The sequence below is a fragment of the Chlorocebus sabaeus genome, chromosome 2, assembly GCF_047675955.1.
Source record: "Chlorocebus sabaeus isolate Y175 chromosome 2, mChlSab1.0.hap1, whole genome shotgun sequence".
Taxonomy (NCBI): Eukaryota; Metazoa; Chordata; class Mammalia; order Primates; family Cercopithecidae; genus Chlorocebus; species Chlorocebus sabaeus.
This window is the reverse complement of record NC_132905.1, coordinates 93711902-93736455: the sequence shown is the minus strand read 5'-3', so window position 1 is coordinate 93736455 and position 24554 is coordinate 93711902. Positions and strand designations below refer to the sequence as shown.

General features: G+C 42.1%; 1 protein-coding gene across 1 annotated transcript in view; it reads right to left on the bottom strand.

Moving 5' to 3' along the window:
• Positions 1-24554, bottom strand: part of IGSF5 (immunoglobulin superfamily member 5) — a 176999-nt gene that overhangs the window by 96772 nt on the left and 55673 nt on the right. The gene's annotated exons all lie outside the window — the stretch shown is intronic.

Sequence of the window (24554 nt, the reverse complement as noted above, 5' to 3'; positions counted from 1 at the left end):
TTAATTTGAAAATGAAGATGAAAGACAAGTGATACCAAAAATGCAACACTAATTAAGTCTGGAGGGCATTTAGCATGTATTCTTTTTAAGTAGGAATTACATCCAACAATGATTAAACACTGCTGCTGGGAATGTAAATTAGCTCAGCCATTGTGGAAAGCAATGTGGTGACTTCTGAAAGAACTTAAAACAGAATTACCATTCAGCCCAGCAATGCCAATACTGGCTACTTACCCAAAGGAATATAAATCATTCCACCATAAAGATACCTGCACACATGCGATCACTGAAGCACTGTTCACAATAGCAAAGACACGGAATCGATGTAAACGACCATGAATGGTAGACTGAATAAATAAAATGTAGTACATGTAATATACACCATGGAATACTATGCAGCCTGAAAAAGAATGGAATCATGTCCTTTGCTGTGACGTGGATGGAGCGGGAGGTCATTATTCTCAGCAAACTAACACAGGAAGAGAAAACCAAATACCACGTGTTCTCACGTGTAAGTGTGAGCTGAATCCTGCGTACACACGGACACAAAGGAGGGAACAACAGACAATGGGCCCTACTTGAGCGTGGAGGGTGGGAGGAGGGTAAGAATCGAAAAACTACCTATCAGGTACCATGCTTATTACTTAGGTGGTGAAATAATCTTTATAGCAACCCCCTACAACTAGCAATTTACCTCTATAACAAACCTGAACTTGTACCCTTGAATAAAATAAGTTTAAAAAATCCAACAAATAGTAAATAAATACTACTACTACACACTTATTAGAAAGGTCAAAATCCAAAACACTGACACCACCAAATGCTGGTGGAAAGTGGAGCAATGGGAACTTTTACTCATTGCTGGTGGGAATGCAAAATGGTGCAGCTACTTTGGAAGACAGTTTGGCAGGTCTGCACAAAACTAAACATACTTTTACCCTATGATCCAGCAATTGCACTCCTTGGTATCTTTCCAAAGGAACTGAAAACTTATGTCTGCACAACAACTGCACATAGATGTTTATAGCAGCTTTATTCATAATTGTCAAGACTTAGAAGCAATAGGTGAATGGATAAACTGTGGTACCTCAAGACAAGAGAATATCATTCAGGACTGAAAAGACAAGAAATGAGATAACAAGCCACAAAAATATGGGTAGGAAACTTAAATGCACATTTCTAAGTGAAGAAAGCCAGTCTGAAAAGGGTGCATACAGTATGATTTCAACCATATGACATTTTGGAAAAGGCAAACTATGGAGAACATCAAAAAAATCAGTTGTTACCAGGGGCCAGAAGAGAGACAGGGATAAATAAGCAGAGCACAGAAGATTTTTAAGGCAGTGAAACTATTCTGCATGGTGTGATAAGGTGCATGCATGTCATTATACATTTGTCCAAATCCATAGAATTTACAAAGCACCAAGAGTGAACCCTAATGTACACTATGGACTCTGGGTGATAGCAATGTGTCAGTGTAGGTTCATTGATTGTAACAAATGCATCACCACTCTGCTGGGGACCCTCGATAGTAGGGCAGGCTATCCATGGATGGGGAGAGGGGTGTATGGGAAATCGCTGTACCTTCTCAATTTTGCTGTGAACTAAAACTGCTTTAAGAGATAAAGTCTATTAAATGGAAAAAAACTAATGGAAAATCTATATTGCCAAATAAATAAACATATGAAGACAAGAGTGTCTATGATCCGTCGGAGATAAATAATGACCTCTTTCACTTCCATCTCTAGAGGTCAGTATCCTCCCTAGAGCAGTGCTTCTCAGGCCTGGCTGCATCAGAATCACCTAGAGAGCTTTTAAAACTCCTGATGGCCAGGATGTAACCAGACCAATTAAATCAAAATCTCTCGGGAAAGACCCAAGCATCGGTATTTTTCAAGGTCCTTGGGTCATTACAATGTTCAGCCTGAGTTGAGAACCACTCTCTAGATTAAGAACCACTCTGTCGCTAGATTATGGGAATTTACCTTTTGCAAACATTTTAAATTATTTTATGTATGTGTCCACTGAAGGCTCCTCCTTGGCCATTTCCCCCCACAATTACTGGGAAACGCAGGAAGAATTAGCAAAGATTATCTGTATAATTTAAAATGCTCTTGGGTTGACCATGGCAGAGAGTAGGATGGATGGATGGATGGATGGATGGATGGATGGATGGATGGGATGGATGGATGGATAGATAGATAGATAGATAGATAGATAGATAGATAGATAGATAGATAGATAGATAAGGTAGATGGATGGATGATAGATAGATGACAGATAGAGATAGATAGATGATAGATAGATAGATGGTAGATTAGGTAGACAGATAGATGACAGATAAGATAGATAGATAGATGTTTTTAAATGTTCTAATGCCTAAGGACAAGCCTGAGAGCTTTTTATATTAAGAAACATATCACATTAAAAACATAGTGAGATATATATACACACACACACACACACACACACACACACACAATGTGGCCATAAAAGAGAATGAAACTATGTCATTTGCAGTAACATGGAGGGAACCAAAAGTCATTATGTTAAGTGAAATAAGCCAGGCACAGAAAGACAAATATCACCTGTTCTCACTCATATGTGGGAGCTAAGAAAGTTGATCTCATGGAGGTAGAGAGTGGAATGATAGACACCAGAGGCTGGGAAGGGTTGTATGGGTGGGAAGGGGATGAAGAGAGGTTGGTTAGTGGATAAAAACATACAGTTACATAGAAGGAATAAGTTCTAATGTTCAACAGGAGAGTAAGAAGACTATAATTAGCAATAGTGTACTGTATATTTCAAAGTAGTTAGAAGAGAGGCCTTGAAATGTTTCCAACAGGTAGAAATGATAAATGCTCAAGGTGACAGATACCCTGACTTGATCATTACACAGTCTATGCATGCAACGCAATATCACAGGTACCCCATAAACATGTAAAATATTATGTAACAACAAGAAGAGCATTTCACAGAAGATACAGGTTGAACCATGTCCCTCTCATATGTTCACTTAACTGGTGTAACATGATGTAACTGTTGCAGGTAAGCCCTTAGCCAAATGTCAGCTTTCTTGTTTTGCGTTGCCCATGGAGATACCTACCTTTCTGCAGAGTTGCTATTTAGTTTAACTGGGAAAGTTCAAGAAAGCCCACTTAAAGCAACCTGGTTTCTGTGGAAATGGTTTGGGGTGGCATTATTAGGGAGAGTAATGGTAATGGTAATGGTAAAGGCAGTAAGAATTTCAGGATATAGGAAGACTGTTAGAGACCAATTGACTTCCATCTTTGATACCCCAAATTTGGTTTACATGTGCTCTTTTTCCCTAAAATTTCCAAATCTTCATTAATTTCTAAATTCTCTGAGATAATAAGGTTATGAATTTCCATTATAACATGCAAGTATGATCATGTTTGGGCTTACACCATTTCTGGTGTAAACCCTTTCAGTGCTAAAATTCTTGTATTGCACTAAATGCATTTCTCATAGGACTAAAACAATGTTAAATATAATGTAGCACATGGTAAATTGGGGGCAGTATATTCTCCATATTGCTCATGATTTCTGTTTACTAATGTCTTTTTAAGTTTCATAAAGCAGTGTCTACAAATGGTTTCTAAAAGTTGAATAGTGCAAAAGGTTATATAGTGAAGTAAGTCTTGCTCCATCCCTAACCTGTTTTCCTCCTCAAGGGCGACCACTCCCAGTGTGTGCTTCCAGAGACAGAGTGGGAAGGAAATTATTTTCTATTCCATTTCTAATTCCAAACTATCAAACTATCCACAGCAATATCAGCAAACATTTTCACATAAGCAAGATAGCAATAGTTTCACCTTTCATGCATCTTTTCTCTGGAAACTCCAAAAGGGTGTGCTCCATTCACAAAAGAGTATAAACCAAAGAGAAGGAAGACATGGACTCCAGGAAACAGGATCTGGGATGGCAGCTGAGGAGCAATCCAGCCAGACCCAACCGTGGGAGGAAGAGCAAGTGCCATGAGTACAGGCTCCAATCAGAAAATGATCCATGACCTTCAGCCATGTGGAAACTGGAACTGACGGGCGCTTGAATGAGGAGAGAAGCATTATTGATGGCTACGTACACAAACTAAGCAAATAAAAAATAAAGAGGAACTTACACAGAAAAAAATATATATGTACTCGAAGCACACTACTTGTCCTAGCAGTCAGCAACATTTACATGGTTATAAATAATAAATAGTAAATTCAGATTTAGCCAAAAATTGTGATCTAATGAGAAGATGTGAGAAGATGGGGGAGGCGCAGTGGTGGTGAGGGGGAAAAGGTGGCTGAATCCTCATCTGCAGTAGCAGAAAATCAATAGAAAATGTCTGAAACAATAGGACAAGACACAGCAGGATAAGTGTTTTACAAATATCGACATAAATGCCAGGGGAAACCGCAGAAAGGAATCAGACCTGGGAGAGAAAGTCTGGGGCAGAGAGCTGCCGCTGTCAGTACTCATAAGCTTGATAGCACCAGTGACATTTTACACTATGTAAATGTAGGATTTTGATAAAAAGAATTATTTTTTTACGATTCTGCCTATGGGAAAACTCCTGTAAAGTTAAAAGTAGAAATGATACTGATCGTGTTCTGGAGTGTTCCAGCATTCCAATTTCAGAGCCCCAGTTTCTAAGGATTCTTAGAAACATCTCTTAATGCTACACTTAGAAGGGCTGGAGAGTAATTTTATTAATCAGGATAGGATATGTTATGATGAAACCACAAAATAAACCCTGAAGCGTCAGCGTCTTCACACAGGAAAGGCTACTTTCTGATTCCTAAGGCTGACAGAGGTCGTGGGCTACACCGTCAACTGGAATACACAGCCTCCAAGGTCAGCTCAGCAGGGAGAAGGTTGGACAGGGCACAGTGGCTCTTAATTGCCTTCTATCTTAAGTCAACGGCCGGTAGGAGTTGGTCCCAAACTAATTGCAAGGGCAGCTGGGGAATCTACAGTTCATGAGTTATGAACTGAGCTTAACACACTCTGCGTGGAGAACAATTTGCCAAAGCGTTATCTGTAAATGGACAAACAAAGAAAAGAGTGTAGAGTGCTAAGTAAAGCCAGGAAAGGGCATGAGGGTGAATGAGGACATGAGGGCACCTTCCCAGGAAATGGGGGTTTAACCCCTCTACCCACCTCTCAGAGTCATCCTGAGGCACTAAAAGAGAAAACGCTTTGTAAATCATTAACAATACACAAACATAAGATGTTAGATTATCTACTCTAATTATCAGTTTATTGCCTTGTTGCTGGGAGAAAACTCCTCACCATTTATCTTGTTTTCAAAATCTTAATCTAAGGGTGGTAAACTGAATGGCTGACTGAGCAGAAGTTCCCTAGAGTGACACAGTCAAATGGCTATAGGTCACCTGCCCCACCTTGTGCCCTCTGTCTCTGGCTGGGGTGGAAAGGCATGCTGCTGTCCACAGTCAGAATGGGCCTACATCTCACCAATCTCGCTGCAATAAGCACAATGTGCTTGCTTTAGACATAATTGCCCATGACTGGGCAAATCTCTAGCACACACTCTTATCTTTCTAGGCCAGTTATATTATTATTTTGTCCTGTCTTTATAATTCTCACAAGATACAAATATTGCTTAGCCTCTATTTATTTTCATCTTTGCCAAGCCATTTTTTTCTTTTTTCTTTTTTTTTTTTAAATTTATTTATTATTATACTTTAAGTTGTAGGGTACATGTGCATAACGTGCAGGTTTGTTACATATGTATACTTGTGCCATGTTGGTGTGCTGCACCCATCAACTCGTCATTTACATCAGGTATAACTCCCAATGCAATCCCTCCCCCCTCCCCCCTCCCCATGATAGGCCCTGGTGTGTGATGTTCCCCTTCCCGAGTCCAAGTGATCTCATTGTTCAGTTCCCACCTATGAGTGAGAACATGCGGTGTTTGGTTTTCTGTTCTTGTGATAGTTTGCTAAGAATGATGGTTTCCAGCTGCATCCATGTCCCTACAAAGGACACAAACTCATCCTTTTTTATGGCTGTATAGTATTCCATGGTGTATATGTGCCACATTTTCTTAATCCAGTCTGTCACTGATGGACATTTGGGTTGATTCCAAGTCTTTGCTATTGTGAATAGTGCCGCAATAAACATACGTGTGCATGTGTCTTTATAGCAGCATAATTTATAATCCTTTGGGTATATACCCAGTAATGGGATGGCTGGGTCATATGGTACATCTAGTTCTAGATCCTTGAGGAATCGCCATACTGTTTTCCATAATGGTTGAACTAGTTTACAATCCCACCAACAGTGTAAAAGTGTTCCTATTTCTCCACATCCTCTCCAGCACCTGTTGTTTCCTGACTTTTTAATGATCGCCATTCTGACTGGTGTGAGATGGTATCTCATTGTGGTTTTGATTTGCATTTCTCTGATGGCCAGTGATGATGAGCATTTTTTCATGTGTCTGTTGGCTGTATGAATGTCTTCTTTTGAGAATTGTCTGTTCATATCCTTTGCCCACTTTTTGATGGGGTTGTTTGTTTTTTTCTTGTAAATTTGTTTGAGTTCTTTGTAGGTTCTGGATATTAGGCCTTTGTCAGATGAGTAGATTGCAAAATTTTTCTCCCATTCTGTAGGTTACCTGTTCACTCTGATGGTAGTTTCTTTTGCTGTGCAGAAGCTCTTTAGTTTGATGAGATCCCATTTGTCAATTTTGGCTTTTGCTGCTGTTGCTTTTGGTGTTTTAGACATGAAGTCTTTGCCCATGCCTATGTCCTGAATGGTACTACCTAGGTTTTCCTCTAGGACTTTTATGGTATTAGGTCTAACATTTAAGTCTCTAATCCATCTTGAATTAATTTTCGTATAAGGAGTAAGGAAAGGATCCAGTTTCAGCTTTCTACTTATGGCTAGCCAATTTTCCCAGCACCATTTATTAAATAGGGAATCCTTTCCCCATTTCTTGTTTCTCTCAGGTTTGTCAAAGATCAGATAGCTGTAGATGTGTGGTATTATTTCTGAGGACTCTGTTCTGTTCCATTGGTCCATATCTCTGTTTTGGTACCGGTACCATGCTGTTTTGGTTACTGTAGCCTTGTAGTATAGTTTGAAGTCAGGTAGCGTGATGCCTCCGGCTTTGTTCTTTTGACTTAGGATTGTCTTGGAGATGCGGGCTCTTTTTTGGTTCCATATGAACTTTAAAGCAGTTTTTTCCAATTCTGTGAAGAAACTCATTGGTAGCTTGATGGGGATGGCATTGAATCTATAAATTACCTTGGGCAGTATGGCCATTTTCATGATATTGATTCTTCCTATCCATGAGCATGGTATGTTCTTCCATTTGTTTGTGTCCTCTTTTATTTCACTGAGCAGTGGTTTGTAGTTCTCCTTGAAGAGGTCCTTTACATCCCTTGTAAGTTGGATTCCTAGGTATTTTATTCTCTTTGAAGCAATTGTGAATGGAAGTTCATTCCTGATTTGGCTCTCTGTTTGTCTGTTACTGGTGTATAAGAATGCTTGTGATTTTTGCACATTAATTTTGTATCCTGAGACTTTGCTGAAGTTGCTTATCAGCTTAAGGAGATTTTGGGCTGAGACAATGGGGTTTTCTAAATATACAATCATGTCATCTGCAAACAGGGACAATTTGACTTCTTCTTTTCCTAACTGAATACCCTTGATTTCTTTCTCTTGCCTAATTGCCCTAGCCAGAACTTCCAACACTATGTTGAATAGGAGTGGTGAGAGAGGGCATCCCTGTCTTGTGCCAGTTTTCAAAGGGAATTTTTCCAGTTTTTGCCCATTCAGTATGATATTGGCTGTGGGTTTGTCATAAATAGCTCTTATTATTTTGAGGTACATTCCATCAATACCGAATTTATTGAGCGTTTTTAGCATGAAGGGCTGTTGAATTTTGTCAAAAGCCTTTTCTGCATCTATTGAGATAATGATGTGGTTCCTGTCTTTGGTTCTGTTTATATGCTGGATTATGTTTATTGATTTGCGAATGTTGAACCAGCCTTGCATCCCAGGGATGAAGCCCACTTGATCATGGTGGATAAGCTTTTTGATGTGTTGCTGAATCCGGTTTGCCAGTATTTTATTGAGGATTTTTGCATCGATGTTCATCAGGGATATTGGTCTAAAATTCTCTTTTTTTGTTGTGTCTCTGCCAGGCTTTGGTATCAGGATGATGTTGGCCTCATAAAATGAGTTAGGGAGGATTCCCTCTTTTTCTATTGATTGGAATAGTTTCAGAAGGAATGGTACCAACTCCTCCTTGTACCTCTGGTAGAATTCAGCTGTGAATCCATCTGGTCCTGGACTTTTTTTGGTTGGTAGGCTATTAATTATTGCCTCAATTTCAGAGCCTGCTATTGGTCTATTCAGGGATTCAACTTCTTCCTGGTTTAGTCTTGGAAGAGTGTAAGTGTCCAGGAAATTATCCATTTCTTCTAGATTTTCCAGTTTATTTGCGTAGAGGTGTTTATAGTATTCTCTGATGGTAGTTTGTATTTCTGTGGGGTCAGTGGTGATATCCCCTTTATCATTTTTAATTGCATCGATTTGATTCTTCTCTCTTTTCTTCTTTATTAGTCTTGCTAGCGGTCTGTCAATTTTGTTGATCTTTTCAAAAAACCAACTCCTGGATTCATTGATTTTTTGGAGGGTTTTTTGTGTCTCTATCTCCTTCAGTTCTGCTCTGATCTTAGTTATTTCTTGCCTTCTGCTAGCTTTCGAATGTGTTTGCTCTTGCTTCTCTAATTCTTTTAATTGCGATGTTAGAGTGTCAATTTTAGATCTTTCCTGCTTTCTCTTGTGGGCATTTAGTGCTATAAATTTCCCTCTACACACTGCTTTAAATGTGTCCCAGAGATTCTGGTATGTTGTATCTTTGTTCTCATTGGTTTCAAAGAACATCTTTATTTCTGCCTTCATTTCGTTATGTACCCAGTAGTCATTCAGGAGCAGGTTGTTCAGTTTCCATGTAGTTGAGTGGTTTTGATTGAGTTTCTTAGTCCTGAGTTCTAGTTTGATTGCACTGTGGTCTGAGAGACAGTTTGTTATAATTTCTGTTCTTGTACATTTGCTGAGGAGTGCTTTACTTCCAATTACGTGGTCAATTTTGGAGTAAGTACGATGTGGTGCTGAGAAGAATGTATATTCTGTTGATTTGGGGTGGAGAGTTCTATAGATGTCTATTAGGTCTGCTTGCTGCAGAGATGAGTTCAATTCCTGGATATCCTTGTTAACTTTCTGTCTCGTTGATCTATCTAATGTTGACAGTGGAGTGTTGAAGTCTCCCATTATTATTGTATGGGAGTCTAAGTCTCTTTGTAAGTCTCTAAGGACTTGCTTTATGAATCTGGGTGCTCCTGTATTGGGTGCATATATATTTAGGATAGTTAGCTCTTCCTGTTGAATTGATCCCTTTACCATTATGTAATGGCCTTCTTTGTCTCTTTTGATCTTTGATGGTTTAAAGTCTGTTTTATCAGAGACTAGTGTTGCAACCCCCGCTTTTTTTGTTCTCCATTTGCTTGGTAAATCTTCCTCCATCCCTTTATTTTGAGCCTATGTATGTCTCTGCGTGTGAGATGGGTCTCCTGAATACAGCAGACTGATGGGTCTTGACTCTTTATCCAGTTTGCCAGTCTGTGTCTTTTAATTGGAGCATTTAGTCCATTTACATTTAAGGTTAAGATTGTTATGTGTGAACTTGATCCTGCCATTATGATATTAACTGGTTATTTTGCTCGTTAGTTGATGCAGTTTCTTCCTAGCCTCGATGGTCTTTACATTTTGGCATGTTTTTGCAATGGCTGGTACCGGTTGTTCCTTTCCATGTTTAGTGCTTCCTTCAGGGTCTCTTGTAAGGCAGGCCTGGTGGTGACAAAATCTCTAAGCATTTGCTTATCTGTAAAGGATTTTATTTCTCCTTCACTTATGAAACTTAGTTTGGCTGGATATGAAATTCTGGGTTTAAAATTCTTTTCTTTAAGAATGTTGAATATTGGCCCCCACTCTCTTCTGGCTTGGAGAGTTTCTGCGGAGAGATCTGCTGTTAGTCTGATGGGCTTCCCTTTGTGGGTAACCCGACCTTTCTCTCTGGCTGCCCTTAAGATTTTTTCCTTCATTTCAACTTTGGTGAATCTGGCAATTATGTGTCTTGGAGTTGCTCTTCTCGAGGAGTATCTTTGTGGCACTCTCTGTATTTCCTGGATTTGAATGTTGGCCTGCCCTACTAGGTTGGGGAAGTTCTCCTGGATGATATCCTGAAGAGTGTTTTCCAACTTGGTTCCATTTTCCCCGTCACTTTCAGGCACCCCAATCAGACATAGATTTGGTCTTTTTACATAATCCCATACTTCTTGCAGGCTTTGTTCATTTCTTTTTCTTCTTTTTTCTTTTGGTTTCTCTTCTCGCTTCATTTCATTCATTTGATCCTCAATCGCTGATACTCTTTCTTCCAGTTGATCGAGTCGGTTACTGAAGCTTGTGCATTTGTCACGTATTTCTTGTGTCATGGTTTTCATCTCTTTCATTTCGTTTATGACCTTCTCTGCATTAATTACTCTAGTCATCAATTCTTCCACTTTTTTTTCAAGATTTTTAGTTTCTTTGCGCTGGGTACGTAATTCCTCCTTTAGCTCTGAGAAATTTGATGGACTGAAGCCTTCTTCTCTCATCTCGTCAAAGTCATTCTCCGTCCAGCTTTGATCCGTTGCTGGCGATGAGCTGCGCTCCTTTGCCAGGGGAGATGCGCTCTTATTTTTTGAATTTCCAGCTTTTCTGCCCTGCTTTTTCCCCATCTTTGTGGTTTTATCTGCCTCTGGTCTTTGAAAATGGTGATGTACTGGTGGGGTTTTGGTGTAGGTGTCCTTCCTGTTTGATAGTTTTCCTTCTAACAGTCAGGACCCTCAGCTGTGGGTCTGTTGGAGATTGCTTGAGGTCCACTCCAGACCCTGTTTGCCTGGGTATCAGCAGCAGAGGCTGCAGAAGATAGAATATTTCTGAACAGCGAGTGTACCTGTCTGATTCTTGCTTTGGAAGCTTCCTCTCAGGGGTGTACTCCACCCTGTGAGGTGTGGGGTGTCAGACTGCCCCTAGTGGGGGATGTCTCCCTGTTAGGCTACTCAGGGGTCAGGGACCCACTTGAGCAGGGAGTCTGTCCCTTCTCAGATCTCAACCTCCATGTTGGGAGATCCACTGCTCTCTTCAAAGCTGTCAGACAGAGTCGCTTGCATCTGCAGAGGTTTCTGCTTCGTTTGTTATTGTTTACTGTGCCCTCTCCCCAGAGGTGGAGTCTACAGAGACAGGCAGGTTTCCTTGAGCTGCTGTGAGCTCCACCCAGTTCGAGCTTCCCAGCAGCCTTGTTTACCTACTTAAGCCTCAGCAATGGCGGGCGCCCCTCCCCCAGCCTCGCTGCTGCCTTGCCGGTAGATCACAGACTGCTGTGCTAGCAATGAGGGAGGCTCCGTGGGTGTGGGACCCTCCCGGCCAGGTGTGGGATATGATCTCCTGGTGTGCCTGTTTGCTTAAAGCGCAGTATTGGGGTGGGAGTTACCCGATTTTCCAGGTGTTGTGTGTCTCAGTTCCCCTGGCTAGGAAAAGGGATTCCCTTCCCCCTTGCGCTTCCCAGGTGAGGCAATGTCTCACCCTGCTTCAGCTCTCGCTGGTCGGGCTGCAGCAGCTGACCAGCACCGATCCTCCGGCACTCCCCAGTGAGATGAACTCAGTACCTCAGTTGAAAATGCAGAAATCACCGGTCTTCTGTGTCGCTTGCGCTGGGAGTTGGAGACTGGAGCTGTTCCTATTCGGCCATCTTGCTCCGCCCCCTCCCATTTTTTTCTTTAATGGCAATAAGAATCCTTAATAAGCAAATAAGACATATTGATGTCAGACTGTAGAACAAAGAAATATTAACTTGAATACACAGCCCTGCTCACTGCGAGAGTCTCAGATTTTGTAGTGGAAACACACACTGTTTCATAATTGTTTCATTATTATGGTGTTAACATCTCTGATACTGGCGTTAAATAGTACTTCAATGGTTCACTGAGACCTAAGCCACTTCCAACCTGGGGCTCTACCATGTCAACAAGTGGCCTCAAAAATCACCACTAACGGTGAAAAAAAAAGCATGGAGAATTCACACTTGCTCTTCCATATTTCAATCCAGAAGCCATGCCTGACACTCTGTTTGCAACCCATTGGTTAGAACCAGTCACATGGCCTCAGCTTAATTGCAGGCATCGCTGGGAAATGCCATCTTCTGCTGTAAAAGGAAAAGGAAACTTATGGAATTTAGTGACACTGTTTCTATTTTAATTGGAAAATAAAAAGCTGCACTGGGAGTTCACAGAGTTCATAGGTTGATGTGAGAGCTGAGCAGGAAGGGCTGCTGGGGAGAAATCCCAGCGTCAGTGACCATTAAACGGATACCTTAAATTTTACACCTGGTTGTATCTAGTGTTTATGGAAAATGTAATATGGATTTACACGCATCTTTTTTCTTAATAAACAGAGTATTCTGAACACATCCCAGCGTTTCTCTGGTGGTTACCAAGGCAATTTGGTGCAGTGGAATCAAAAGAGCTTGGTCCCATTCATCATCTTGCCAGTTAACTGAGAAAAGTTAAAACGAGTCGTTACTTCCAGAGTCTCAATTAACTTCTTCAACTGCAAAAGGATAAAAGTATACACATCCTGCCCAACAGAAAGGTTGTTGTGAAGTTGAATGAGAATGAGTACAAATGTTTTATAATGGTACAGTGCTATTTTTAATTGATTTTTTCCTACCAATTAGCTTCTTTCTATATAACTCACCACCACATTACAGTTTTGCTTTGAAAACAAGAAAATAAATTAGGCAAACTAAATTTTACCTGTAGCATCATCCTATAATGGTTCCTCTTTCTATTCAATACTTTAGATGCAATCTACATAGTGATGAGATGACAGCATCTGCATTTCCCTCCTGGTGTCCTAAACAGGGCAAAGTTAATATCCTCATTACCGTGGACAATGTTCAACTTTTGCTCTAAGCTTAACTGGCTGTGCAGACAATTAATAAACACAGTCTATAGAAAAAAATGAAGGGTATGCTTTTCCTCAGGTAACTTTTGTTTATTGTTTTCTACATTCTACTGTGGAAAATGTTTAACATATAATGTGGTAGGCAGAATAATTCTATCTGCCAACGATATCTACATCCTAATTCCTGGACTTTGTGAATATGTTAGATTACATGGCAAAGAGGAATTAAGGTTGCTAATCACCTGACCTTGAGAGGGGGAGATTACCCTGGACTAACCTTTGAGCCCAGTGTAACCACAGGAGGTTTTGAAAGCAGAGGATATTTCATGGCTGGTGAGAACCCAAAGAGATGGCAGCATGAGAAGGACTCAACCTGCCCTTGAGGCTTTGAAGGTGAAGGAAAGGGTCACAAGTTTAGGAATATTTAGGCTCTAAAAGCTGGAAAAGGCAGGGAAACATTCTCCCCAGAGCTTCCAGAAAGGAATGCAGCCCTGCCCACTGCTATGGCTAGACTATGTCCCCCAAAAGGCATGTGTTGGAAACTTAATCCCCAAAGCAACAGTGTTAAGAGGTAGGCCTTAAGTGTTTAGGTGATGAGGGCTCCACCCTCATGAATGGATTAATGTTGATTATAAAAGGGCTTGAGGCTTTGAGTTTGATCTCTTGCCCTCTCTTACCCTTTCTTGCTGTTCTAACTTCTGCTATGGGATAACTCAGCAAGAAGACCCTCACTAGATGCCAGCCCCTTGATCTCAGACTTTACAGTCTCTAAAACTATTAGTAACAAGTTTCTGTTCATTATACAGTACCCAGCCTCAGGTATTGTTAGAGCAGCACAGAACAGACTAAGACACCAACTGACACCATGATTTTAGCCCCATGAGACTCATGTTGGACTTCTGATCTACAGAACTGTAAGATAAATTTAACCTTGTTTTAAGTCACTAAGTTTGTGATTATTTCTTACAACACCCACAGAAAACTAATACATATATAAAAGTAGAGAAAATAGTATGACAAGCCTACATGTAACTATTAGCCAACTTCAATATTATGAACTTATCTTGCTTCATTGACACACCCACCCACTTCCTTCCAATTATGTCAAATTATTTGGAAGCAAATACCAGATATTTTACTGTTCATAAATATTCCAGTATGCATCTGTAAAAGACAAGAATGCTTTTAAACACAACCATAACTATCACATCTAAAATTTAACAATAATTCTGTGATATTATCAAATATCTAGAATGTGTTTAATTTCCCCACTTACAAATGTTTTATCAGAGTATTTGTGTTGTAATCAGAAGATAAGAAACAGCCATAAATTGCAATTACTCACAACGTTGCTTTCTTTCTATCTTAATCCATAAGATCTTCCCCATCCCACCACTGCGTTCTCTTTTCCTTACAATATATTTGTGGAAGAAACTGAGTTGTTTGTCCCATAGTTTCCCACCGTCCAAGACTTTGCTGATTGCCTGTGTTGCTAGTCAAGAGATTCTTCTGTCCCCTGTATTTCCTGTAGATTGGTAGCTAGATATAGAAGTCTGACCTGATTTAGGTTTGATTTTTCTTTTTTTGTTGTTGTTTTTGCAAGAATATTTCATAAGTGGTGACATCGTTTGGCTGTGTCCCCGCCCAAATCTCATCTTGAATTCCCATGTGCTGTGGGAAGGATCTGGTGGGAGGTCACTGAATCATGGGGGCAGGTCTTTCTTGTGCTGTTCTCGTGATAGTGAATAAGTCTCATGAGATTTGATGGTTCTATAAGGGGGAGTTTCCCTGCACAAGCCTCCTCTTTGCCTGCTGCCATCCATGTAAGACATGACTTGCTCCTCCTCGCCTTCCACCATGATTGTGAGGCTTCCCCAGTCACGTGGAACTGTAAGCCAAATTAAACCTCTTTCTTTTATAAATTGCCAGTTTCAGGTATGTCTTTATCAGCAGCATGAAAACGGACTAATACAGGTGGTATCGTGCAATTCTATCAGAAAGCCCTTAGTATCTGGTTGTTTTTCTTCAATACTATTTGCAACCATTTATAATTATTAATTTGTTCCCCCATTTGTATTAAGAGTTGCAAGTTGGTGGTATTCTATCACTCCTTTTTTATTTATTATCTTCAATAGAGCTATTAAAAGATAATTCCCTTTATATCAAAATATCTCATGTGCCCCATAAATATATATGCCTACTATGTACCCACAAAAATTAAAAATAAAAATTATGTTTTAAAAAGGATAGCTCCCCTCATCAAATATATAGATACCCTAAGGCAGGGTTCAACCTATGTTAGGGCCCAATGGTAAATATATTTGGCTCTGTAGGCCATATGGTCTTTGTGGCAACTACTTAGCTCTACTGCCATAGGGTGAGAGAGGCCACAGACAAACCTACTGTGTTCTAATAAAACTTTATTCACAGAAACAGAGCAGCAGGCCCAATCTGACTCTCAAGCTCTGGTTCTCCAACCCCTGATATGCAGTTTATTTTATATAGGAAAATCAGGGTACGTTATACCCTTTCTCTTTGTTTACACTTCCAAAACGAGTGAATTGGTCCCTTGATATTTCCTAAATATGACTGATGTGTGTGTGTGTTTTAGTATCATTAGACAACTAATGGGATTCCAATACAATGATGTTTGTTGGCTGGTTGGTTGATTTGTTTTTGAGACAGGGTCTCACTCTGCTGCCCAGCATAGAGTGCAGCAGCCCGATCATGGCTTACTGCAACCTTGACCTCTCAGGCTCAAGTGAGCCTCCTGCGTCAGCCTTTCAAGTAGCTGGGACCACAGGTGCATGCCACCATCCTGGGCTAATTTTTTTTTTTATTTTTGTAGAATTGGGGGTCTCAGGACATTGCCCAGGCTGGTCTTGAACCCCAAGACTCAAGTGAACCTCCTGCCTTGGCCTCCCAAAGTGTTGGGATTACAGGCATAAGCCACCACACCTAGCCTAATTATTCTTATTACAACTAATTGTAATGAGACTACAGGCTTGTTATATAGACTACAGGCTCCTGAGTCTTTTTGACATGATCCTGTGTGTTTGCTAGCTTGCCTGCTTTCTGGTAGGATAACATATTTCAAGCTTATCTTCTACAATTTCTACCTCAATTCTGAAATCAGCCATTTCTTCAAGGATCTCTAGATTGTGTGTTTTGTTTGTGTGTGTGTGTGTGTGTGTGTGTGTATGTTTAGCACAATATGGACAGTGAGAGTCTTCATTGCTGAAGGATTATTCATTGTCTCTAGTCCTGTAGCCTAGACAAAAATAAGGAAACGTTTTTAAGACAGAAAGAAATTACATCATGAGTGTAGCTTGATATTGCCAAATCAAGTTCGGAGCAACAATGTGTTTATTTAACCTCATAGATCTTACATTCCCATCTCCTCTCAGCAACACTGAACATTCTAGTTCTCAACATAATTACTCACTTGCTTCATTTCACATTACAGATACAGTAGTCTAGGAATGACCACATCAACTCTACCACCACAGACAAGATCCCTGAACAGAGTTTTAAATATTTTTTTGCCGTTCTTTTGATTTTTAGGGTTTATCCTACTAAGGGTAGGCAAGGTACCATGTGTTAAAGTCACTTGAAATACTGTGAAACCGTGTGTTACTATGCTGCGAATTCAATACACAGCGAAATTCATTTGTTTTATTTTGCTTTTTTCAATACACTTTGAAAACTACTTTTTCATTTTGGTGTATAATCATTAAAATATTCATATTGTTACAAAGTCAAATTTACAAAACAAGATGTTCTCAGTGAGGTTTAGATCCTAACTCTTCTATCCAACTCGTTCCTTTGTACCATCTATGGGTAGTCATTTTTGACTTACACAATCACCACTATTATCTCACAGGCCGTGCGCTACAAATTTAGAACAAATTCATTTCTCAAGGTACAGACAAAACATTTCTAAAGCACTGGCCTTGTGTTGCATTTTAAATACAGTCGTGTTGCATAATAATAGGGACATATTCTAAGAAATGTGTTCTTAGGCAATTTTGTTGTGAGAACATCATAGAGTGTACTTACACTTAGCCTACCCTAAACTTATAAAAATATTTTTCTTTCTTCAATAATAAATTCACCCCCTGCTTGCTATAACATTTTCACTATATAAGCTTTTTAATTTTTTAACTTTTTGAATCATTTGTAATAACACTTAGCTTAAAACATATACAGAAATGCAAAAATATATTCTTTATATATTTATTCTATAAGCCTGTTATATTTTTAAATTTTTTTTTCAGATGGAGTCTCACTCTGTCACCCAGGCTGGAGTGCAATGGCACAATCTCAGCTCACTGAAACCTCCGACTCCCAGGTTCAAGCGATTTTCCCACTTCAGTCTCCCGAGTAGCTGGGACTACAGGCGCCCGCCACCACCCGGCTAGTTTTTTGTATTTTTAGTGGAGACAGGGTTTCAGCATGTTACCCAGGATGGTCTTGATCTCCTGGTCTCGTGACCCACCTGCCTCGGCCTCCCATATTTTTTAAGTTTTAATTTTGCTTTTTCACTTTTTAAATTTTTTTGTTAAAAACTAAGACAGAAACATACACATTAGCCTAGGCCTACACAAGGTCAGAATCATCCATATCACTGTCTTCCACCTGCACATCTTGTCCCACTGGAAGGTCTTCAGAGTCAATAACACACATGGAGCTGTCATCTCCGATGATAACAATGCCTGCTTCTGGACACCTCCTGAAGGACCTGCCTGAGGCTGTTTTATCGTTACCTTTCTTAATATAAGTAAAAGAGTACACTCTAAGAGCTCAAAAGCATAGTGCAGTAAATATACAAACAAGTCATATAGTTGTTTATTATCAAGTATTATATATTTTACATAATTATGTTTGCTAGACTTTTATACAACCAGCAGCACCACAAACTCAATGAGCTACAATGTTACAATGGTTATGGCATCACTAGGCCATGGGAACTTTTCAACTACATGATAATCTTATGGAACCACCATCATAGAGGCAGTTCATCGTGATCAAAACATTGTTACATGGTGCATGACTGTATGCTCAAATGAAGGGTAGCATCTGACCAGTACAAAATACATAATCGATTAATACATAGAAGATAAATGACAAGACAGATTAGATAGATAGATGATACATAGATGATGATGATGTAGATAGATAGATAATTAGATAGACAGAGAGACAATATATAGAAAAAAAAATCAGCCCAATGTAAACCTACGACAATCGGCAGCACCTCCTTCTCTCTTCCTGTCTCTCTCTCTCTCTCTCTCTCTCTCTCTCTCTCGTTCTTTCTCTCTCCCCTGTTTACCCCCAGGTTCTGTCTGTTTTAATTTTAATTGCCATTTAGCCAAGATTTCATTCTTGCCTGGTCCCCCCAAAAATTATAAAGTCATTTTAGGCCCTCTCAGTCCCCTATTTTACTATAATCATTTACAATAGTGAGCCATTTTTGTAGGTGAAAAATAAATAATTTCCTGTAGTTCCAGCTAATATTTACATACAGGCTCACACAATTATTTCACACATATCATCTCAGATACTTTCCCCAGAAATGCTGAGTAGGGCCACTGTGATTGCAGACTTCTACTCATGGCCCTGAAGCAATCCTCTCTCCCTGAGTAGGGATGGGACCCGGAGATTTACTTCTAATGAATAGAATGCAACAAAAGAAACAAGATGTCATTGCATCTTACATGGTCAGGCTAAAGAAGATTGTGATGTGGGCCTTGCATGGACTCATCACCTGCCGTGTTGTGAACTGAGTGTGGGGAGCTACCTGACAGGGAATCGAGGGTGGTCTCTGTTGACAGCCAGTAAGGAACTGAGACCCTCAGTCTCACATCCCCAAAGGAACAAACTTGTAATGATCAGGCTGTTGTGTCCTTATGGCCAGGCTACAGTCCCCATGATTTGATATGACCCTAGCCTAGGTGTTGCTGTGAAGCTATTTTGTAGATGTGGTTAACATCTACAATCAGTTGACTTTATACAAGAGAGGTTATCCTGGATAATGTGGGTGGTCCTAAGCCAATCAACCAGAAGTTCTTAAAAAACAAAATTGCAGCCCCTTTGAGGAATAAGAAATTCTACCTGCAGACTGCAGCATCGAAAGGATTCCTGCCTGCCCTTCCTGATGGCTTGCCCTGTGGGTTTCAGACCTCTCAGGCCAATAACTATAATTGCACAAGCCAATTCCTTGCAATAAAGACATCGAGGTAGAGCTACAAATACAGATATGGATAGAAATACACCTCCTGCTGGTGCTGTCTCTCTCTGACAGAGTCCCAACTAATACAGAACTAAGTCCTGCCAACACCACCAAGTGTGCTGGGAAGAGGACCCATCCCCAGTCAAACCTTCAGATGAGACACCAGCCAACACTTTGTCTGCAGCCTTGTGAAAAACCCTGTGCCAGAGACACCCAACTAACCATGCCTAGAGTCTCAAAGACATTCTGCAACGATAAATGTTGGTTTAAGTTGCTGGAGTGGTAATTCATTACATAGCATCAGCTAACTCATGCAGCCATCACTGAAGCTCGTGCAGGATGTCCCCTTCCTAAGGACACCCAGCTGAAGAGCCAGAAGAAAGGGATGCTTTTCTTTTTTATGCACAGGTGGTCTTATGGGACAACAGTGGCCCTGGGTGGAAGGTAAGGAAAGGATAGTTATCTTTATTTTGCTGATAAAAAAAAAAAAATTTGTAGAGGCCTAGTCTCAGAGAGACTAAGTCTCTTGGTTAAAGTTCAAGGTCCAGGGCTGAGACTAAAACCAATAGTCAGTTTGCAGCCTGGATTTCTGCCACCTGATTTTTTTGCCCTGTGTCCTTAGTATTCTCTACAGCACGCCATGGTCCCCACTCTTCCTGGTTTGCAGACGGTCACCTTCTTGGCCTTCTTGTCCTGTCCTCATATGGCAGGGAAAGAGGTCATTTCTCTTGTGTTTCTTCTTATAAGGGCACTTATTGCATTTATGAGGGCTCCACCCCCATAACTGAATTACCTCCCAAAGGCCCCATCTCATAATATCATTACACTGGGGATTAGGGCTTCAACATGTGAATCTGCAAGGGGCATATTCAGACCATAACAGGCCTCATCTCTGCGTCCTACCACTTTGGACTCAGTGCTCCTGCTGTGTTGAACCTCATGCCCTTCCCCAGCCCCCTGCTTCAGCTCCTCATCCCCTTGCTTCTTTCCACACACTGGCCTCTCTCCATGGAGCCCCCTTCTCCTCCCATGTGACTAGGTCTTACTTAGGTTTCAGGTTAGACTTCACTTTCTTTGGAAAGCTTTCCTGGCCTCTCAAGAATACTATTGGAGGCCAGGTGTGGTGACTCATACCTTTAATCCCAGCACTTTGGGAGGCCGAGGCGGGTGGATCACCTGAGGTCAGTTCGAGACCAGCCTGACCAACATGGCGAAACCCCGTCTCCACTAAAAATACAAAAATTAGCCGGGCACAGTGGCACATGTCTGTAGTCCCAGCTATTCAGGAGGCTGAGGCAGGAGAATCGCTTGAACCCGGGAGGTGGAGGTTGAAGTGAGCCAAGATCGCACCACTGCACTCCAGCCTGGGGGATAGGGCAAGATTCTGTCTCAAAAAACAACAACAATAACAAAAACATCGTTGGTGCCCTCTCTGTGTACACCCACTTGCACCCGGCAATATCACGTGGCATTGTAAAGTCCCATTTACAAATAGAAAACAAGTTTCTTTCTTAAACGGAAAAATAAGTTCATGACACCAGGAACTGTGGTGCATGATAAGCATCCAACTAAAATGTGCTGATGAATGCTTAGCAAGTGCCAGTCAGTACACGACTGGAATTCTGAGCATAGAATTACAGCATGCCTCCTTTAAGATGTACACCTTTGGGTCTGTTTTTGAATTCTAGGCTTTAATGCAGTAAAGTTGAAGTTAAAACTCCAGGGTCAATTTCTAGCTGTATGACTTGGGCAAAAAAAAGTAAACTTTCTGAGCCTCTGGATGGAATGGTTTTCTCTACTCTTATATAGTCTTAACTATAGTCTTCTCTGACATATGGCAGGATCAGCAAATAACACAGAAAGGATTTTTTGTTGTTGTTTGTTTTTTTGAGACAGAGTCTCTCTCTGTTGCCCAGGCTGGAGGGCAGTGGTGCAATCTCAGCTCACTGTAACCTCCGCCTCCCAGGTTCAAGTGATTCTCCTGCCTCAGCCTCCTGAGTAGCTGGGATCACAGGCATGCACCACCATATCCAGCTAATTTTTGTATTTTTAGTAGAGATGAGGTTTCACCATGTTGGCCAGGCTGGTCTTGAACTCCTGACCTCAGGTGATCCACCCGCCTCAGCCTCCCAAGTGCTGGGATTATGGGCGTGAGCCACCGCGCCTGGCCAAGGTTTTGTTTTTCAATGTAACATCTTATGCACTATTATTTATTGTGGCATTCAATATCCAGAAACAGCTAAAATTACAGACATGAGTAGGAAGGCCTTGTTTCTGATGCCATTTCTTGTGGACAAGGCAGCTGTGAGTGCCTTTCGTCCTCTGTACAATAGAAAGGTTGGGCCAGGGGATCTCCAGGGTCCCTCCCCTGTCTGACACTCTTCTTTCTTTCCTGAGATGAGCAAGCATTACCCAAAGCACTGCTGCTAAAAGCACTAATAGAAATATTCTCTTAAGTGAGGCACTGCCAGGTTCTCATCACTGAAGGGAATCTAATTGTTGCGTTCCAGTCTCCCTCTGCACTGACAAAGAACAGAGCCTGAAAAAAGCCTGCAGGGCCACAGCACTGTTCAAACAACCATAGAATAAATATATTCAAACAACCAGAGAATAAACAGACACATCTGTGATCTGAGAGCTGGGAGAGGCCTGCCAGGGACAATGTTCCTGGCCACGGATGCCCGACGCAAAGAATGTTTCGTCATGGTTCAGAGGCGTAAGTCTGAACATGTAAACCGCAATTACCTAGAATCCTAAAGACAGTCATAAGTGCATTGTTCTCGTGGTTTTCTGCCAAAGCGATTCCTTCCTGTATCTACCTGATGGTTCTCATAGGACAGCACAATCAAATAAGGACCTCATGACAATGAGAGGGCATTTCTTTGTTCAATCATTATGTTTGTGTGGCTAGAGAAAGTCATTAGGCCATGTAGAGGGAATGGTTGATGTCATGGTTTATTTCTACTTTGGCTTTCCTAATAATCTAATGCAGGCCACTTGTGTCTGTTGTAAAGTGGGGATAATTCTAGCAGCTATTCAAATGGCATGAAATGAAATATGTCCCCACATTCATTCTTCCAAGACACTGTGTGACAGGAGGCAGGTACCGCTGCTCTCTTTCCTCACACCCTTTCCTGGCTGGAGCCCACTCAGCAGCCCCTCCACCAGGTAGTCCTCGCCAGTGCAGTCACAGACCTACCCTCCAGCTTCTAAAGTCAAACACTCTCAGACTCCAGTCCTTCAAACCACAAGCTCATCCACTTGTTCAGAAAAACGGATTGCTGGGTGGGAGGCACCACTGTAAACGCTGTGTAGATGCCATGGAGGGTAGACAGGAAGGCAGTGTTTGCACTCATGGAGCTTACAGTCCACAGGGAGAGACAAGAGATGCGTAAGTGTCCAGTAAAACGTGGGCAGGGATGAGTGACATGAAGAAAATAGAGCACACTGAAGGAACAAACAAGGGGGGGTACAAGAAGTACTCACAGAGGAGGGGGGCTGTTAGGAGCGGAATTGCATTCCCCCAAGATCCATATGTTGAAGTCCTGACCCCAGCACCTCAGAATGTGACTGTATTTGGACACATGGCATTTAAAGAAGTAATCAAGGTAAAATGAGGTCGTCAGGTTGGGCCCTGACCCTATCAGACAGGTGTCCTTGTAAGGAGAGGAGATGAGGACACAGACAAAGAAGGACGGCCCCGTGAGGACACAGGGGGAAGATGCCATCTGCAAGCCCAGGAGAGGGGTCTCAGTAGGAACCAGCCCTGTGACAGCTTGATCTGGGACTCCAGCCTCCAGGACCGGGAGAGAACTGAGGTCTGTTGTTGAAGTCGCCTCGTCTGTGGTGCCCTGTTATGGCATGAGAGGCACCCATGGGAAGGTCCTGGGGAAACACATGACAGTGACGGGGCTGGAGGGGCTGGGCTGGCTGGAGGAAAGCATAAGGGCTGCTGTGTGCTGGCCCAGGGGTGAAAGACAGGGTATGGTGGGGAGTTGCAGAGGCATTCAGGAGCCAGAGGTAATCTTGCGAGTCACGGTAAGGACCTCACGGTCACATTGAAGGTAAATAAAAACTTCTAGAATGATGAGCAGCAGTGGTCCAAGATCTGATTCACGCATTTCAGAGACCACTCCGTGCAGATCAGGCCACACACGAGTCAGAGAACGCACAGTGAGGCTCACTGGGCGACTCCTGCGGAAGTGCAGGTGAGGGATGACGGCTGCCTGGGTGGGGAGCTGGGGGCAGTGAAAATGGCCCGATTTAGGCTCTTCTCCCCGGGAGGAGGCTCGGGACCTGGTGCTGCAGGATGTGCAGGAAAGACAGGCACCAAGGTGAACTCCTGAGCATGAGGCATTGGCAGCAGAAATACGGAGATAGCAGACAGGAAAGTCTGAAGGGGAAAAGTGAGAGTTCAGCTTTGCCCATTTTACATCAAAGTGATGCTGCTGAACAGGAAGTGGGATATCTGGGTTTGGGGTTCAGTGAAAGGTCAGAGGTCGTGGCTCATATTTGGGAGCCATCGACATAGAAATGGAATTGAAACTCATAATGTTACAGGTTGAATTGTGACCCCTGTCAAAAAAATTCATCTGCTGATGTTCCAACCTCCAGTAGCCAGAGACGGGGTCTCTAAAGAGATTGTAATTGAGTTAAAATGAGGTCAAGAGGGTGGGCCCAGATCCAATGTGACTGGTGTCCTTATAAAATATAAAAGGAAACAGAGACAGAAACACACAAAGGAGAGGCCACATACAGAGAGAGGAGAAGGTGCCATCCACACCCTAAGGGGAGAGGCCTCAGGAGGAGCCAGCCCTGCCGACACCTTGATCTTGGACATCTGGCCTCCAGGACTACGGGAAGAGAAACTCCTGTTGTGTTTCTTTTCAGCTGGATGGCTTGTGTTCTGTTTCCCCAGCCCTTAGACAAATGAACACATGCAGAGACAGGTGCTCGGACTGGGAGGCGGTGCTGATGGCAAGTGGGAGGCCTGGGGTCTCAGCCAGGGGCCTCCACCATGGGAGGGAGGGACGAGGAGGTAGAGTGAGCCAAAAAGAGTGAAGGGAGCTGCTGGGAGGGGAGGAAAGGCTGCAGGTTGAGATGTCCTGGAGCCAGGAGGGTGCAGGAGGGAGCAGGGCAGGCTCCAGTGCCAGGCGCTGCCAAGGCCTGGCCAGGCAAGCACCCAGGGTGACATGGTGCTGACCCAACCCAAGCGCTGTGGGGCCCCCAGAGCTATTTCAGGGCCATGGTGGGGGAAAGGAGAGGGGGACTGAGGTGG